General features: G+C 39.5%; 1 long non-coding RNA gene and 1 other non-coding gene across 3 annotated transcripts; both read left to right on the forward strand.

Annotated features, from left to right (window-relative positions):
- The first annotated feature begins 9,187 nt into the window (after positions 1-9,187).
- Positions 9,188-10,969, forward strand: LOC113145008 (uncharacterized). 2 transcript variants are annotated; one of them, XR_003297204.1, is made up of 5 exons: positions 9,188-9,327; positions 9,508-9,576; positions 9,946-10,445; positions 10,653-10,740; positions 10,832-10,969. It is a non-coding gene; the product is annotated as an uncharacterized LOC113145008 (long non-coding RNA). The 2 variants fall into 2 exon arrangements; XR_003297205.1 differs by having other exon boundaries at positions 10,835-10,964.
- Positions 10,970-14,626: 3,657 nt separating this feature from the next.
- trnas-uga (transfer RNA serine (anticodon UGA)) lies at positions 14,627-14,708 on the forward strand. Its single transcript has one exon. It is a non-coding gene; the product is annotated as a tRNA-Ser (tRNA).
- The last annotated feature ends 251 nt before the right edge of the window (positions 14,709-14,959 follow it).

Below are 14,959 nucleotides of genomic sequence, written 5' to 3' on the forward strand. Positions count from 1 at the left end.
TTCTAAGTAAACCATGATCTGTTGACTGTTCTATCATTGGCTGACCGACATCATCAGGATTCTACTGCTTATCGCAAGATGCAGCTGAAGCAAAGCTCAGTATATTTAAATGATCACAACCTAATGTGGGACCTGAACCCACAATCCTGAGATTAAAAGTTTTATGCTCTACCAACTGAGCTAACCATGGTCCATGTGGGTAATCTGAAACACTGTGCTGTTTCCAATTGTGACACATGCCACAACCACTTTTTCTTGACACTAGTTTCATGTATCAGCTCTGTGATAGAGTGGTGCAAATAGTACCACAATTAAACACTGTCATGTATATTGGAAAAGGTTATGCATACCTAACCTGTTATGTTAGATTACAGAGAAGGTCAAATATAATCTTTTTAAAGAAGAAGAAAGTGCATATTTCTGGACTATTTCTTTACCTCACACAAAGAGTCTGCAGTCAACTCTGGGATGAGCCATACTCTGCAAATTCCTTCCTGCCAGAGCTATTTTCTGAAGCTCTTTGAACACAACTGCCTTTATTTGTCTGTCCTTGACACACATTAGAGGCACGAAAGCCAGATGGACCCAGTGGGGCGAGCACTGACTTCAGACTTGCTTGGGTTAAGGTGTCAAAGGCAACAGTTCAAACACTATACAGATTTAAGTTTAGTGGTTCATGTGTATTTAATGCACTTCATCCAGATATGCTTCTGACTACAAGACATTTCACATGATGATAATATTGGGTAATGGTATCAGGTTTTAGCTCCAAAATAACATTTATTCTTCACAGACAGAAATAAACTGAAACATTTACTGAAATGCAAAAATATACTGTCAAGCCTGAAATTATTCATACCCCTGGCAAATTCTAACTTAATGTTACTTTTATTCACATGCCACTTTTTGTTCAAATGTAAATATAAAATTAGTAATAATTTTTTCCACAATGATGCCTCTTGTACATCGTCTTATTTTCATCTGGGAGATGCCTCTGTCATTTCTAATCAAGCAAAAACTTGCTGGTTGAACAAAAGTAACTTTATGTCAGAATTTGCCAGGGGTATGAATAATTTCGGGCTTGACTGTATATAGGCTGAAAGAAAAGAAAAGGGTATCCTAGTCCCTTTTCTCTGTCTTACTACTCTCTGCTCTGGTTCAAAGATTGATTTTTAGAAAACAAGATTGAACTGCTATGTACAGTGGGTACGGAAAGTATTCAGACCCCTTTAAATTTTTCACTCTTTGTGTCATTGCAGCCATTTGCCAAAATCAAAAAAGTTAATTTTATTTCTCATTAATGTACACTCAGCACCCCATCTTGACAGAAAAAAACAGAAATGTAGAAATTTTTGCAAATTTATTAAAAAAGAAAAACTGAAATATCACATGGTCATAAGTATTCAGACCTTTTGCAGTGACACTCATATTTAACTCACATGCTGTCTGTTTTCTCTGATCCTCCTTGAGATGGTTCTGCTCCTTCATTGGAGTCCAGCTGTGTTTAATTAAACTAATTGGACTTGATTAGGAAAGGCACACACCTGTCTATATAAGACCTTACAGCTCACAGTGCATGTCAGAGCAAATGAGAATCATGAGGTCGAAGGAACTGCCCAAGGAGCTCAGAGACAGAATTGTGGCAAGGCACAGATCTGGCCAAAGTTACAAAAGAATTTCTGCAGCACTCAAGGTTCCTAAGAGCACAGTGGCCTCCATAATCCTCAAATGGAAAACGTTTGGGACGACCAGAACTCTTCCTAGACCTGGCCGTCCAGCCAAACTGAGCAATCGTGGGAGAAGAGCCTTGGTGAGAGAGGTAAAGAAGAACCCAAAGATCACTGTGGCTGAGCTCCAGAGATGCAATAGGGAGATGGGAGAAAGTTCCACAAAGTCAACTATCACTGCAGCCCTCCACCAGTCGGGCATTATGGCTTAGTGGCCCGACGGAAGCCTCTCCTCAGTGCAAGACACGTGAAAGCCTGCACAGAGTTTGCCAAAAAACACATGAAGGACTCCCAGACTATGAGAAATAAGATTCTCTGGTCTGATAAGACCAAGATTGAACTTTTTGGCATTAATTCTAAGCGGTATGTGTGGAGAAAACCAGGCACTGCTCATCACCTGCCCAATACAATCCCTACAGTGAAACATGGTGGTGGGAGCATCATGTTGTGGGGGTGTTTTTCAGATCTCATAACAAAACTTGTCACATCTTTCAGTGTACTAGGTACTAGCCCATATGCTCCTTTTGAGCTGATGCCTGTGCTTTTTCAGAGTATAGATGAGGTCCCTATGGAAGACAATTTGCCACATGTAGATTGTACTGAAGATATGGCTGTTTCTGACACAAGGAGCAGGCCCTTTACACTATGTCTAATCCACTGGCTGAAATGGAGACGTCAGTGTCATCCTGCTCAGTTACACAGTTAATGACACACGCTGTTCATATTGCATCTGACGCAAATAAATCAGTGCTTAATAAAGACACCAGCAAAGGTATTGTTGAACAACCTTCATCAGAGATACCGCAATGTATCCACCCTATGCTAGAGTTGTCTAAGCTTAATAAAGAGAAAAGGAGAAAGTTTAAAAGGAGAACTGGGATGGAAAAACCAAAAGTTGCACATGATAAAAATATGAAGAGCGGAAAAAGTATGCTACAGATAAATTATACAAAGAACATAAAAAATCAAATACAGTCACTCGTTACAGACAAGATTCTGAGTTTAAACAGAGGCAGAGGTTTTACATGAACCGTCGCTACTCTCAAGATTCTGAGTTTAAACAGAGGCAGAGGTTTTACATGAACCGTCGCTACTCTCAAGATTCTGAGTTTAAACAGAGGCAGAGGTTTTACATGAACCGTCGCTACTCTCAAGATTCTGAGTTTAAACAGAGGAAGAGGTTTTACATGAACCATCGCTACTCTCAAGATTCTGAGTTCAGGCTCAGACAAAAGGCTTATGTTACTAAGCGGTATGCAAATGACCCTATATTTAGATCACACCAAAAACAAGTAATGAAACGTCTTATGCAAAACAAATACAGAAAAAACTCTCGATATAGGATCATGCATAACATGTTATGTGCACTGAAAATAAAGCAAAAGTACAGGCAAATGAGACGACAACATAAACAGAGCAATGACAGTGTGATTAGAAAAGCCATAGAGGTTTTTCAGTCACAAATAAAAAATGGGCCAACATATGTTTGTACCGTTTGTCATAGAGCATTGTTTTCAAATCAGGTAAAACCTTGCAATAGGACAAATTATGTTAAAAACCCAGATGTTTCTGAAACTTGCCTCACAGGGATGTACGTTCATGTTTGTAGTAACGAATGCCAAATTTCACAACAGTGCACAGTACCAAATGAGCGAAAGAGAGAATGGATATGTTATACTTGCCATGATCACCTTAAGAATGGTAATATGCCATCCATTGCCATGGCTAATAATTTAGAGCTTGCAGCTATTCCAGCTGAACTGTGTGACCTGAACATACTGGAGAGGCATCTGATTGCCAAATGTATAGCATTTGCCAAAATTATTCCACTTCCCAAAGGTCAACAAAGAGCCATTCATGGCAATGTGGTCTGTGTCCCCTCTGAGGTGCAAGAGACAGTCAGTGCCTTACCTAGACTGAGAAGTGAGTCTCAAGTGATGAGAGTGAAGCTAAAGAGGAGACTGAGTTACAAAGGACACCAGATTTTCCAAACTGTGACTTGGACAAAACTTGTGAAAGCATTGCTTAAACTAAAAGAAATCCATCCACAGTATGAAGACGTAACAATAAGAGATGAGGCTCAGTTATGTGACCCAATACTTGATGAGGATAATGATGACAGTGATGAGGATGAAAAAAACATGGATGATTGTGATTATAACGAGGAACAATTGATGGAAATTGACAGATTTAATGATGGGCTTTGCGAGGCACAAAGTGATCCTGAAAACAATGATCAAAGTGTGCACCATCAGTTACATGACGACGATCAGTCGAAGGAGCAGTTGGATAACGTGCAGCAGGAAAGTGAGGAACCTAATGGTGGTATTGCTCTTGAGTCATGTCTTCAGCCACCTGATGTTTCAGAGGAGATACTAAATTTTGGCGAGGGAATCTATTCTGTTGCCCCTGCTGAAGGAAAGAAACCGGTGAGCTTTTTCAAAACGCCTAAACTCGAGGCCATGGCTTTCCCTGTTCAGTTTCCCACTGGTGAGAATACACTAGACGAAAACAGACCTATTAGATTAACACCCTGCAGTTATTTCAAAACTAGGCTCTGCTGTGTCGATGATCGTTTTGCTAGAGATACAAACTACTTGTTCTTTGCTCAGTTTGTGACTGAAATACATCTGGCCACTTCCAGCATGAGAATACAGTTGCGTAAAGGTAGGCCCTTTACCAGAGATGGCCGCAAAATAAACAATGCCATGTTACAAGATAAATGTGAGGTTGAAAGACTAGTGCGTAATAAAGATGCAGTCCGATTTATGATGCCATTGAGAGGCACCCCAGCCTATTGGGAAAAAACCACTAAAGACCTCTTTGCCATGATCAGACAGTTGGGAACACCCACATTCTTTTGTACATTCTCTGCTGCTGAAATGCGTTGGAAAGAGGTTATCACAGCCATTAAGACTCAGCAAGGCGAACAAGTTAATTTTGATGAACTTGACTGGTCCTCCAAGTGTGAGATATTGCGAAGCAATCCTGTCACAACAATGCGCATGTTTGACAAACGTGTTGAGGCTCTGTTCAGAGAGTTGATCCTGTCTCCTGCACAGCCAGTTGGCAAAGTGGTTGACTACTTCTACCGGTTGGAATTTCAGCACAGAGGAAGCCCACACATACATGGTCTCTTATGGGTGGAAGGTGCCCCTGTGTTTGAAGAAGACTCTGATCAGACGGTGTGTGATTTTGTGTCCAAATACATTACAGCTGAACTTCCTGATCCAAACACGGAACCGGAACTGTACAAAAAAGTCACAGAAGTTCAGATGCACAGCAAACGTCACTCCAAAACATGTGTTAAAAATCTTGGCTCTAGCTGCCGATTTGGATTTCCAAAACAACCTTCCCAAAAACCATGATAATAAGACCCTCAGAAAATGTTGATCCAGATAGAGAGTTAACAGCAAAAACAAAGCTCAGAAACCTGAGTAGGTTGCTTCATGAATCTGAAACTGCATCTCTGAGTTTAGAGCGCATTCTTGCTATGTGTGAGCTCACTGTTGATGAATACACACAATATTTGTGTATGACAGTCTCATCCAGTGCAGTGATACTGAAGCGTGAGCCAAAAGATTGCTGGGTAAATGGATACAATCCATATCTCCTTGAAGCCTGGGATGGAAATTTTGATTTGCAGTTCATTCTCAACCCATATTCCTGCATCTTTTACATTTGTTCTTACATAAGCAAATCGGAACACGGTTTAAGTGAGTACCTTAAAACACTAATAAAAAACTCGCGTTATGAAAGTGTCAATGAAAGCGAGGAAATGAAGCTAATTATGCAGGCATACTCCAAAAAACGAGAGGTCAGTGCCCAAGAGTGTGTGGCTCGTGCTTGTGGATTACACATGAAACAGTCTTCACGCAGTGTAGTATTTGTACAGACAGATGACAATGCCCTCAAAATGAGTTACCCCCTCTCATTACTAGAGAACAAAACACCAGACTCTGTTAAAGTGTGGATGACCAGTTTGACTGATAAGTATAAATCCAGACCTGAAACACCAGAGTTTGAAACAATGTGTTTGGCTGATTTTGCTGCCACGTGTAGAAGTGTCTATGGAAAACAAGTTAAAGGTAAAAATGTTCTGCCACTATTGAATGGCATGGGATATGTTCAAAGGAGAACAAATGGTAAACCTGCTGTCATTAGGTATCACCGTGTTTCTCAGGAAAAATATCCAGAGGAGTTTCATGGCACATTGCTTAAGCTTTACCTTCCACATCGCTCAAAGGCTCAGCTTAAAACCTGCAACTTCCCTACTTACCGGTCCTTCCATGATTATGCTGCTGTTCACCTACCAGGTTCAGAGCAGCCTGAACGTGTGCGTGACATTGTCAGACGAAACAAAGAGAAGTACGAAAAACATAGACAGGACATTGAAAATGCCATTGAAGAGTATGAACAGAATGGTGGCCTGAGAGATGAATGGTGCAATCTGGCTCCTGAATCTGAACTACAAAGGTTAGAGTGTATTGAAGAACTTAAGGCTAAACATATTGAAAATGACAGCATACAAGAGGATGTGCCAGACTTTCAACCTAGATCAGAAGCAAGGTCAGAAACTGCAATCGTGAGAGAAGCCCCTGAGATGGACCCGACATTGCTACTGCAGATGTATCGGAATTTGAACCAAAAGCAAGCATCTGTTTTCTATGCCATAAGAGACTGGTGCATAAAGCGTGTGTCTGGTTTAAATCCAGAACAGTTTTACTTTTACATTAATGGTGGTGCTGGAACAGGAAAGTCACACCTTATCAAATGCATCCATGCAGAGACATCGAAAATACTGAGAAAACTACCAAGAAATGCAGAGGAAGCAGACATATCTAAACCTACTGTTCTACTAGCTGCATTCACTGGAACTGCAGCATTCAATATTTCAGGTACAACACTGCATTATCTCCTTAAGCTGCCAAGAAGTTTAAAGCCTCCATTCCAGGGTCTTGGCAATAAATTAGATGAAGTCAGGGCAGAGCTTTCAAATGCAGAAATACTGATCATTGATGAAGTGTCCATGGTCTCAAAGTCTCTCTTTGCCTATGTAGATGCAAGATTAAAACAAATCAAAGGAATTCAGAGACCTTTTGGTGGAATGTCAGTTCTTGCTGTTGGAGACTTCTATCAGTTACCACCTGTCAGACAGGCTAAACCTCTATGCGTATATGAACCAATGCAGATTGACCTGTGGCGAGACCATTTTCAGATGATCACACTGACTGAAATTATGCGTCAAAAAGATGACGTCACTTTTGCTGAGATGCTAAATCGAATCCGTGTGAAAGAAAAGTCAGATGCATTGTCAGAGAAGACAGAGCTTTGCTTTCACAGGCTATCACTGACTCAGAACATTGTCCAAAAGACACACTGCACATTTATGCTACGAATAAACAGGTTGAAAAACACAACTCTGAATCATTAGCGCTATTTCACTCTGACATCATCAGAATAGATGCAGACGACTATAAAAAAGATCCCAAAACTGGTAGAATGATGAGACAAACTATCCCTTTTCAAGGGACCAAAAAAGAATTACCCGATACAATAAATGTTGCCATAGGTGCTCGTGTGATGCTCACCAGAAACATCAGTGTGCAATCAGGTCTTTGCAATGGAACATTTGCAAAAATAGCAAAAATAATGACAAGTGAAAATAGTGGTGGCCCACACATTACTAAGCTTGGTCTAGAATTGTTCAATGACAACGTGGCAAACAAACAGAGTAACACGGGTACAACTGATAATATTGTGTTCATTCAGAGAGAGGAGGAGAATCTGAAGCAAAAGGGTATAGTTCGAAGGCAGTTTCCTTTAAAGCTTGCATTTGCATGTACAATACATAAGGTGCAAGGTATGACGAATCCCTCAGCAGTAGTTTCGCTAAAGCACATCTTTGAACCTGGCATGGCTTACGTGGCCCTTAGTAGAGTAACCTCTCTTAGTGGACTCCATATTCTTGAGATGGATGAGAGAAAAATATTTGCCAATCCAGAAATTACTGCAGCCCTTGAAAACATGACAAAAACATCTTTAGAACAGGTAATGCCTTTGTTTCATATCACTGCCTCATTAAACAGACCAGATGCACTTATTGTCATCCATCACAACACAGAAGGACTGCCATCTCATATTGGAGACATCCAAAGTCACCATGAACTGCATCTTGCCGATGTCCTTTGTCTGACAGAAACCCATTTAAGAGGATCACTTGTTGGTGAAAGTCTCCATTTAGAAGGCTACAACATGTTTAAACGTAACAGAAACGTTTCGTATGCGAACTACCCTCACATGGCCAACAAAGATGGTGGTGGGGTCGCTGTCTATGTAAAAAACCATATCCAAGTTCATGAAAAGCGGTACTTGCACAACACTACTGATATTGAATTTATCGTCATCAAGGCTGATGGTCCAATCAACGCTCTGATTGCTGCTGTCTATAGGCCTCCGGACTACAGAATTCACCCATTCTTATCAAACCTGCAAAGCCTCTTAGAATCGTTAGAGATCATGGATCATCATCTCATCATAGTTTGTGGAGATTTCAATGAAGATCTGTTGTCCAAATCAAGCAAGCCAATACTTGAACTGTTTCAATCTAAAGGTTACACGCAACTCATTACCACTGCTACCACAGATAAGAAGACACTCTTGGACCCCATTTTTATCTCTCAGCCACAGCGCTGTGTCCATTCAGGCGTGCTTCATACTTATTACAGTTATCACAATCCCGTGTACTGCATAATAGACTGAAAAACCATAAACTTAAGTTACAAGTATAAACCAATAATCATTGTGAAACTACACATTACCACTGTATTCATGAATGTAAGTTGGCTTTGTGTAATTTATTAAAAGTAAATTTATTTATGTTTTACAAGCACTTGGTATGATGGGAAAAAGAACAGAAAGTCTTCATCAACAAATTTTACATAGTAAAGCATTAGTCAATACATGAAAGTCAGAAATTAAAAATTGAGAAGGGGGAGGGATCGTCCTTGGCAGCCATGCTGTAACACCTGCTCTGGCTGCTCCAGTCTGTCACAGGCTGGGAGGGAGGGTGGGATGGAGGGATGATCTCACCTCCAAGGAAAAAAGTAAAAAAGGTGTAACTGCCTATTTTTTGAGTACATGCACAGAGAAGACAAAGGTGGGGGTGCTCAGGTAAGCATCACAGATTCATATGTTCTACAGCTGCATGATTCATTTTTGAGATAGAGAACATTGATGCTTTAGACGTCAAAGAAGATTATATTGTCACTTCAGTACTTATGATAAATTATGATTCTTATTTTGACTGGAATCATGCAGCACTACCACTTTAGATGTGCTTTATCACTTCTACTAAAACCAAACCTAAGTACAATTTCCTAGTACTTCTACTTTGTTAATAGCTGTGTACTTTTTGTCACTTTTTGTGCACTAGTGCCTTACAGATGCTGCAGACATTCTGGAAAATGACCATCAGTCCAGGATGAGCTAAGATGTCTGGCAACACTCCTGAGTTCTCACATTATTTGGGAAACAGACCCCTACCCTAAAAAGGAAGATACCACACAACAAAGAACCTTCTTTCCTGCTTCTCTACTAGGTATGTATATGTGAATGTTTTTATATCGCAGTGTTCATCATCTTTCTCTGTGTCTGATTTGATTGCACGTTACTGGCTGGATTGGAGTCATTTTTCTATAGGTGTCTTCAGCAGCACAGCCTGAGCCTGAGATCCTTGTATTCAGCAGTAAATTGCAAATGTTGCCTATGTGATTTTCAGTCTTTATCAAGCTAGTGAGCAGAGGAGAAGACTGACCTGCACCGAAGAAACAAGGCAACACCAACAAAGGTGAGAGTGGGTAATAGGACAACTAGTGGTATTCCACCATATGGCCCCCATTTTCTTCACATTTGCACAAGTTAAGCATCACCTCTAACAGAATAGTTAAAGGCTAAGAAGGTAGTGGATTGCAAATGCGTGCAATTAGCGCAAAAGTCACTGGCTCTTAAAACGTTAGAGCGCAGAAGGGACAGTTTTTGGAACGCAGATAATTTAATTGATAAATGCAGCTTATATGATATTTGGTTGTTTAATGTAAGACACAAACTGCTAATGCATCTGTAAATTGGGATATATATCACAGAAGCAGCATCATTCTGACAAAACATTTTCAAGTTTTTAATAACAGTGTGCTTTTTGTCACTTTTTGTGCACTAGTGCCTCACAGATGCTGCAGACATTTTGGAAAATGACCACCAGTCCAGGATGAGCTAAGATGTCTGGCAACACACCTGAGTTCATCATTATTTGGGAAACAGACCCCTACCCTAAAAAGGAAGACACCACACAACAAAGAACCTTCTTTCCTGCTTCACTACTAGGTATGTATGTGTGAATGTTTTTATATTGAAATGTTCATTATCTTTCTCTGTGTCTGATTTGGTTTCACATGTTATTGGCTCTATCAAAGCTGGATTGGATTCTTGTCATTTTTCAGTAGGCATCTTCAGCAGCACAGCCTGAGCCTGAGATCCTTGTATTCAGCAGTAAATTGCAAATGTTGCCTATGTGATTTTCAGTGGGTCAGAGTGGGTGATAAGTCATAAGATGTCTGGCAACACTCCTGAGTTCATCCTTTTTAGGGTAAAAGATTCCTACCCTAAAAGGAAGATACCACACCACAAGAGACCTTTCCCTGAGCAATGTTGTGACAAGAGGTAAAGTAGGTTACATATCACAGAAGCAGCATCATTCTGACAGAACATTTCCAACATTTTAATTGTGCTAAAATTCAGTTGCTATATTATGCAATGTCTGTAATGTAAACACTGATAAATTAGATTAGACAATATATTTTATTGTATTGCTGAGACATTTAGATTTGCAGTGATAATTGTCATAATCTTGTATTCTTTGTGCACAAGTGTTTAAGAAACAAGCATTTCACATGAATGACAACTGGCAGCAAAAACGGAGATGTGTAGCAACACCACATATATTCAAATTATCTAGGTAAGGGATACTGTATTCCAACAAACAGGTATGGGCTGTTGGTGCTGGTCCACACTACATAACTAATGTAAAGGTTTTCTCTCCTCTCCAGCAGGTAACACAAGACACACATCACAGAGCTAGTGCTACATTGACCTTGGAATAAGTAAAGAAGGGGAAAGCAAGACCTGAAGACACCGAAGTGAACCTGAAGTGGCTACACCGTTACCATCCATCCATCCATCCATCCATCCATCCATCATTATCTATACCCGCTTATTCTTGACCAGGGTCATGGGAATCTGCTGGAGCCTATCCCAGCTCTCTTTGGGTGAAAGGCAGGGGGCACATCCTGGACAGCTCACCAGTCCATCACAGGGCAAAGGCAAACAAGTCTCACACTCACTCCAAGGGGCAATATGGAGTTACCAATAAACCTGATATACATGTTTTTGGACTGTGGAAAGAAACTGGAGAAAACCTATGCAAGTACGTGGAGAACCAGTTGTGAACTTGGGCCCTACTTGCTATGGAGCAACGGACAGACAGTTACCATTTTTGACAATTTAGAGCATATTTTTGAGCTGGAGTCAATCTGTTTCCAGCCTACAGAGATAGAGAGTAGTGCTAATGTTAATAGTTTTTTTTCCACAGTCATACACATGTAGACAAACATTCAGATGCAGACAGACACTTATGTAGAAATGTCATCCAAACTTGAAACAAATTACATAGTTTTTTTGGCTTTTCACAAATAGACCATTTATAAGCAATATCCTGTCATTGCATACATTTTGCACCCTTCATCCACATTTTCATATGTCAATGCTACTTTGCTGTTTATTTATACAAAGTTATATCTGTTAAGTTTATAATTCTGAGCTATTCCCACTGTGCCTAGCAATTTGAACCAGCTTCAGCTTTTTAGCAGTGAGTAACGTCCTTTAGTTCAAGCTTTTTTAAGCAGCAATCATTTTTTTAGAAATTGCATATTACATATACAGACACACACGGACAGATGTACTCAGACACACATACAAATGAAAACCTTCACATATATACTTGCACACAAGCAGTGACACACATACAGACACGTATACACATACACAAGCATGCACCCAAACACAAACAGGCACACGATTACAGACACACACTCATAGATAGGCACAGAGACAGACATACACAAACACATTCACAAATATAGAACCACACATGCAGACAAATATAGACACAATATAGACAATCACACACATGCACACATGAATACACATTCATACATAAAGACACAAGATACATATACAGATGTACTCAGACACACACTTGCAAACATGTAAGAGACATTTCTGTTGCATTTTCTATATTCATTATGTGAACTCAGTGTTAGCGCTCTTTTTAAAATATTTATTTATATATTTATGAAATACCATATATTTTTAAAGGTGTATTTTTTTTAATATTTAATATTGTTATGCAGTAGAGGTTTCTATGTTAATAAATGAACTGACCTGAAAATACTTTTTTTTGCTGCCATTACTGTCAATCATGATGTACCTTGAAGGGCTTAAATTTTGCATTAAACTACATCATGTACATGAGCTCCAGTCTGATTAATATACAGTGTCTTGCTAAGTCCATTCCACACACAAGGCAAACAAGCGGGGTTCAAGAAACTAGTCAGATTTATTCTCATCACTGACAAAAATTTTCTGCACAAAACAATAGACGGGCGATTTAAAAAGCACACATCTGCTTTTCATGGAGGGCAAGGATCACAAAACCATGATCAGACAGGTGAATATAGTAAACAATCAATCCACCTATATATATGTAATTCACATATTTTTACATATTTGCCTGCAAACAGTAACATATATTAAAAGCCTGCATTTCTTTCTGAAGGTTAATACAGCCACTCGATTTATAGCATTTCTGTTACCTTGGCAACTGCGGTCTACCGGTCCTGACTTATTAACGTTTCTGTTCCACCACTACTTTAACGTTGACTAACGATTGTTTCCAAGGCACTTTTTTTGGCATTTTTTGCAAATTAAACTTCAAGGTAAGCCATTGTAAAAAATACACCACTTGCCAGGTGTATCTTTATTGTGTTGTCCTTAGGGCTTTAAGATACTTTTCATCCAGTGCCCAGCATTTCTGTATTGTAGGCAGGTAGCCTTAGATAGTGTTCCATAAAGTTTTAACATTGTAATGGTCCAGTCCAGCCGAACTGATATTCATCTCAAAGGTGGTTAAATAAAAATCACTCTGTTGCTTGTTACTAACTGTATGCTTATTTTGTTGTGTTTTGGATTAAATGCCAAGTTTAGCCATATAGCTAACGTTTTCCACCGTCCTACAGACCTCTAACACTTTTGAATTACTGGTAGCTAACCTTGTTTTGTGTCCCCACACAGTTGTAACATTGTTTCAATGGTCAGTGAAGTTACATTTTTTTCAAAATTTTATTCAGCGTGTTATCTTGACAGTCTTAAACTGTCACATATATTTCCATGAACAATGTGTAGCTGATAATATTTGTCCAACTGATAGCCCTACTATAAAGTGGTACGCTTGTTGAATACTGCAAGCTACTATTATGACAAGTATGACCATAGCTTTATCATACCAGAGTCCAGATTCTTGATTGAGGTCCCAAGAGTCTCCTGAAGCACTATGTCCTTTGACATGGTCAGACTTTCACAAAAAAAGTCTACAGTTATTTATAGGAAGATATCACATTTTTGTAAAGTATGAGGAATATTCAAAATAAAGTCCAGATTCTTTTGTGAGTTCCCTTGAGTCTCCTGCAGCTCTTTGTCCTTTCAAAATAAAAGCCTTTTTATAGCATTTTCTCAAAATAAAATCACCCTCACTACAGTCGGTATTTCTCGATTATCGCAATCGGTCGATTCAAAACGTGCTTCGGCGACGCGGTCTGCCTCGAGCTTTTCGCGGCGATCGGCAATCCCAACGCAATTTCTTCAGAAATTGCATCGTCTAGTTACTATTGGAATATACTGATTACAGACATTCACTGGAGAATTTAGTTCACTGAACAGGAGCTGACAAACATGAATCCTTTATGAAACAGGGGAATGGAGAGAGGAGACAGGAAGGAAATATGAACAGGGACCGTCCTTCTGGACTTTCTAGGCTCTGAAAGTAAGCTTTCTAGACTTTCTAAGCATTTATTCCTGCTTCATTCACAATAGAAACTTCACTGAACTTCAAACACTAAGACCATTGTTTCATAACAGTCTCAGATTGACTTCATCCAGACAAATGCAGGACCAGTGAGTTTCCAGCAGGTGTCACATTTCTGCCTGTGTCAGAGCTTCCAAACAGTGACTCACTTTTCTCCATATGGACTCAGACCTTCAGAAAGCTTTGTGTTCTCCATCATTACAAATCTCTCACTCAGTGAAGGTTAGTGCAGCTGCATGTGTCTTTGCTGGGAATCATTTGCTTCTGTCTGGCTCTAGCACTTTACCAGTCCAGCTTTAGGCTGAGCTTAGGACTTCCGGTCCCATTAATAAACACAAATACAGAAAGAAATACATGCAACTCTACAACAATGTAGAAAACCATTTGACACATTTATTTATTCATATTCAGTTTATTATAAGCTTTTATTTCATTTTGTTGTCCATAGAAGTTAGTGTGGGCATTTTGTAGCTAGTTCAGCCATGATGTTTGGTGTTAATTCAGAATTTAGGTTCTTGTCTTTAGTTCTTCCTCAGTACTAAATAGACAAATGACTATATCTTCCTATTACTGCTGCACAGATTTCACGCCTAGTAACACACTTTAACCTACACTTATGTGCAGAGAAATGTTTCTTTTCAAAATAAAACAAATACTTACACATTTTTCTGTTTTAAATATAACAAATTAACCTTGACTGTAAGTTGTTGTGGCTGAGTGGTTAAAGCGATGGATTTGAAATCCATTGGGGTCTCCCCGTGCAGGTTCGAATCCTGTCAACAACGAGGTCTGCTTTAGGAATCATCATTAGCATTAATGTCTGTATCTGTTCAAAATTGGACTGATCACATCTTCTGTTGATGTCAGTTACACCTTCAGATGGTGTTTCCGTAATAACTGAGTCTAGGTTGTGGTTCAGTGTTGTACAGAGAACTGGTTTGAGCTTTGCTTCATGTTAAGGTAAAGAGAAACACATCTTTTTTTCTGTTTTGTTGCATAATTCAGAGGTCGATGCACTGAAACCGTCCTCTGCTAC

This window comes from Mastacembelus armatus, unplaced genomic scaffold (assembly GCF_900324485.2).
Source record: "Mastacembelus armatus unplaced genomic scaffold, fMasArm1.2, whole genome shotgun sequence".
Lineage (NCBI taxonomy): Eukaryota > Metazoa > Chordata > Actinopteri > Synbranchiformes > Mastacembelidae > Mastacembelus > Mastacembelus armatus.